This window comes from Marmota flaviventris, chromosome X, assembly GCF_047511675.1.
Source record: "Marmota flaviventris isolate mMarFla1 chromosome X, mMarFla1.hap1, whole genome shotgun sequence".
Taxonomy (NCBI): Eukaryota; Metazoa; Chordata; class Mammalia; order Rodentia; family Sciuridae; genus Marmota; species Marmota flaviventris.
In genome coordinates, this window is record NC_092518.1 from 18,146,735 (window position 1) to 18,151,767 (window position 5,033).

The window sequence follows — 5,033 nt, forward strand, 5'->3', positions numbered from 1 at the left end:
GCCAGCACTTGTTGTTGTTTGACTTCATAATGGCTGCCAATCTTACTGGAGTGAGATGGTATCTTAGGGTGGTTTTGATTTGCATTTCTCTGACAGCTAGAGATGGTGAGCATTTTTTCATGTACTTGTTGATTGACTGTATGTCCTCCTCTGAGAATTGTCTGTTCAGGTCCTTGGCCCATTTGTTGATTGGGTTGTTTGTTCTCTTATTGTCTAATTTTTTGAGTTCTTTGTATACTCTGGATATTAGGGCTCTATCTGAAGTGTGAGGAGTAAAGATTTGTTCCCAGGGTGTAGGCTCCCTATTTACCTCTCTTATTGTTTCTTTTGATGAGAAAAAACTTTTTAGTTTGAGTAAGTCCCATTTGTTGATTCTAGTTATTAACTTTTGTGCTATGGGTGTCCTATTGAGGAATTTGGAGCCCGACCCCACCGACTGTAGATCGTAGCCAACTTTTTCTTCTATCAGACAGCGCGTCTCTGATTTGATATCAAGCTCCTTGATCCATTTTGAATTAACTTTTGTGCATGGCGAGAGAAAGGGATTCAGTTTCATTTTGTTGCATATGGATTTCCAGTTTTCCCAGCACCATTTGTTGAAGATGCTATCCTTCCTCCATTGCATGCTTTTAGCCCCTTTATCAAATATAAGATAGTTGTAGTTTTGTGGATTGGTTTCTGTGTCCTCTATTCTGTACCATTGGTCCACCCGCCTGTTTTGGTACCAGTACCATGCTGTTTTTGTTACTATTCCTCTGTAGTATAGTTTGAAGTCTGGTATCGCTATACCGCCTGATTCACACTTCCTGCTTAGCATTGTTTTTGCTATTCTGGGTCTTTTATTTTTCCATATGAATTTCATGATTGCTTTCTCTATTTCTACAAGAAATGCCGTTGGGATTTTGATTGGCATTGCATTAAACCTATAGAGAACTTTTGGTAATATCGCCATTTTGATGATGTTAGTTCTGCCTATCCATGAACAGGGTATATTTTTCCATCTTCTAAGATCTTCTTCTATTTCTCTCTTTAGGGTTCTGTAGTTTTCATTGTATAAGTCTTTCACCTCTTTTGTTAGGTTGATTCCCAAGTATTTTATTTTTTTTGAAGATATTGTGAATGGAGTGGTTGTCCTCATTTCCATTTCAGAGGATTTGTCGCTGATATACAGGAATGCCTTTGATTTATGCGTGTTGATTTTATATCCTGCCACTTTGCTGAATTCATTTATTAGCTCTAATAATTTCTTTGTAGAGCCTTTTGGGTCTGCTAGGTATAGAATCATATCATCTGCAAATAGTGATAATTTAAGTTCTTCTTTTCCTATTTTTATGCCTTTAATTTCTTTTGTCTGTCTAATTGCTCTGGCCAGTGTTTCGAGAACTATGTTGAACAGAAGTGGTGAGAGAGGGCATCCCTGTCTTGTTCCAGATTTTAGAGGGAATGCCTTCAGTTTTTCTCCATTCAGAATGATGCTAGCCTGAGGCTTAGCATAGATTGCTTTTACAATATTGAGGTATGTTCCTGTTATCCCTAGTTTTTCTAGAGTTTTGAACATAAAGGGATGCTGTACTTTGTCGAATGCTTTTTCCGCATCTATCGAGATGATCATATGGTTCTTATTTTTAAGTCTATTGATGTGGTGAATAGCATTTATTGATTTCCGTATATTGAACCAGCCTTGCATCCCAGGGATGAATCCTACTTGATCATGGTGTACAATTTTTTTGATATGTTTTTGTATCCGATTCGCCAGAATTTTATTGAGGATTTTTGCATCTAGGTTCATTAGAGATATTGGTCTGTAGTTTTCTTTCTTTGAAGTGTCTTTGTCTGGTTTAGGTATCAGGGTGATGTTGGCCTCATAGAATGAATTTGGAAGTTCTCCCTCCTTTTCTATTTCCTGAAGTAGCTTGAGAAGTATTGGTATTAGTTCTTCTTTAAAGGTTTTGTAAAATTCTGCTGTATACCCATCCGGTCCTGGGCTTTTCTTAGTTGGTAGTCTTTTTATGGTTTCTTCTATTTCCTCAATTGATATTGGTCTGTTTAGGTTTTCTATATCCTCCTGACTCAATCTGGGCAGATCATATGACTTAAGAAATTTATCTATGCCTTCACTATCTTCTAATTTATTGGAGTATAAGGATTCAAAATAGTTTTTGAATATCTTCTGTATTTCTGAAGTGTCTGTTGTGATATTGCCTTTTTCATCCCGTATGCTAGTAATTTGAGTTCTCTCTCTTCTTCTCTTCGCTAGCATGGCTAAGGGTCTGTCGATTTTGTTTATTTTTTCAAAGAACCAACTTTTAGTTTTGTCAATTTTTTCAATTGTTTCTTTTGTTTCGATTTCATTAATTTCAGCTCTGATTTTAATTATTTCTTGCCTTCTACTTCTTTTGCTGTTGTTTTGCTCTTCTTTTTCAAGGATTTTGAGATGAAGTATGAGATCATTTATTTGTTGGTTTTTTCTTTTTTTAAGGAATGAACTCCAAGCAATGAATTTTCCTCTTAGAACTGCTTTCAATGTGTCCCATAGATTCCGATATGTTGTGTCTGTGTTTTCATTTATCTCTAAGAATTTTTTAATTTCCTCCTTGATGTCTTCTATAACTCATTGATCATTCAGTAACCTATTGTTCATTCTCCAAGTGATGTATGCTTTTTCCTTCCTTCTTTTATCGTTGATTTTCAGTTTCATTCCATTATGATCAGATAAGATGCATGGTATTATCTCTACTCCTTTATATTGTCTAAGAGTTGCCCTGTGACATAATATATGATCTATTTTTGAGAAGGATCCATGTGCTGCTGAGAAAAAAGTGTAACTGCTTGATGTTGGGTGGTATACTCTATATATGTCAATTAAGTCTAGGTTATTAATAGTGTTATTGAGTTCTATAGTTTCCTTATTCAACTTTTGTTTGGAAGATCTGTCCAGTGGCGAGAGAGGTGTGTTGAAGTCTCCCATGATTATGGTATGGTGGTCTATTAGACTCTTGAACTTGAGAAGAGTTTGTTTGACGAACATAGCTGCACCATTGTTTGGGGCATAAATATTTATGATTGTTATGTCTTGTTGGTGTATGGTTCCCTTAAGCAGTATGTAGTGTCCCTCTTTATCCCTTTTGATTAACTTTGGCTTGAAATCTATTTTATTTGATATGAGTATGGACACTCCTGCTTGTTTCCGAAGTCCATATGAGTGATATGATTTTTCCCAACCTTTCACCTTCAGCCTATGTATGTCTTTTCCTATCAAATGCGTCTCCTGTAGGCAGCATATTGTTGGGTCTTGTTTTGTGATCCATTCTACTAGCCTGTGTCTCTTAATTGGTGAGTTTAAGCCATTAACATTTAGGGTTATTATTGAGATATGGGTTGTTCTTCCAGCCATATTTGTTTATTTCTGTTACTAAACATGGTTTGTTTTCCTCTTTGATTATTTCCCCCCCCTTTACTGTCCTACCTCCCACTGTTGGTTTTCATTGTTATTTTCCATTTCCTCTTCCTGTAATGTTTTGCCAAGGATGTTTTGAAGAGATGGTTTTCTAGCTGCAAATTCTTTTAACTTTTGTTTATCGTGGAAGGTTTTAATTTCATCTTCCATCCTGAAGCTTAATTTCGCTGGATACACAATTCTTGGTTGGAACCCATTTTCTTTCAGTGTTTGAAATATGTTATTCCAGGATCTTCTAGCTTTCAGAGTCTGTGTTGAAAGATCAGCTGTTATCCTGATTGGCTTACCCCTAAATGTAATCTGCTTCCTTTCTCTTGTAGCTTTTAAAATTCTCTCCTTATTCTGTATGTTGGGCATCTTCATTATAATGTGTCTAGGTGTGGATCTCTTATGATTTTGCACATTCGGCGTCCTGTAGGCTTCTAGGATTTGGTATTCTGTCTCATTCTTCAAGTCTGGGAAGTTTTCTCGTATTATTTCATTGAATAGACTGCTCATTCCTTTGGTTTGGAGCTCTGTACCTTCCTGTATCCCAATGACTCTTAAGTTTGGTCTCTTAATGTTATCCCATATTTCTTGGATGTTCTGCTCATGGTTTCTTAACAGTCTTGCTGAGCTGTCTATGTTCTTTTCCAGCTGAAATACTTTGTCTTCATTGTCTGATGTTCTATCTTCTAAGTGTTCTACTCTGCTGGTAGTATTCTCCATTGAGTTTTTATGTTGGTTTATTGCTTCCTGCATTTCTAGGATTTCTGTTTGTTTGTTTTTTATAACCTCTATCTCCCTGTATAGTTGATCCTTTGCTTCCTGGATTTGTTTGCGTAATTCATTGTCGAAGTGATCTTTCATTGTCTGATTTTGCTGTCTAATGTCTTCCTTGATACTCCAGATCATCTGAAGCATGTATATCCTGAATTCTTTATCTGACATTCCATCTGCTGCAGTTGTTACCTCTTCTAAAGTTGCGTTGACCTGCATTGCTTGTGGTCCTTTCTTTCCTTGTCTTTTCATACTGCTTGCGTATCTTTCCTGCAGGCGCGGGCGGCGGCTCTGCTCTCTCCTTATTCCAATTGGGGTGTCGTGGCTACCACGCCGGCAGGTCACTGGGCCTGTTCTGGGCGCTGGCGGCGGCTCTGTTCTGCCCCTACTCCAATTGGGGTGACGAGTGTACCACGCCGGCAGGCCACCGGGCCTGATCCGCCGGTCGGTTGCAGGTTTGCCTACCCTGCAGGCGCGGGCGGCGGCTCTACTCTGCCCCTACTCCAAATGGGGTGACGTGTCTGTCGTACCGGCAGGCCACTGGGCCTGTCCCGCTGGTCGGTCGCAGATCTGCACACCTTTCGGGCACGGGTGGAGGCTCTGCTCTGCCCCTACTCCAATTGGGGTGTCGTGACTACCCCGCCTGCAGGACGCTGGGCCTGTTCCTGGCACGGGCGGCGACCCTACTCCAATTAGGGTGGTGTGTGTACCATGCCGGCAGGCTCCTGGGCCTGATCCGCCGGTCTGTTGCAGGTCTGCCTACCTTGGAGGCGCGGGCGGCGGATCTGCCCTGCCCCTCCTACCACGCCTGCGGACC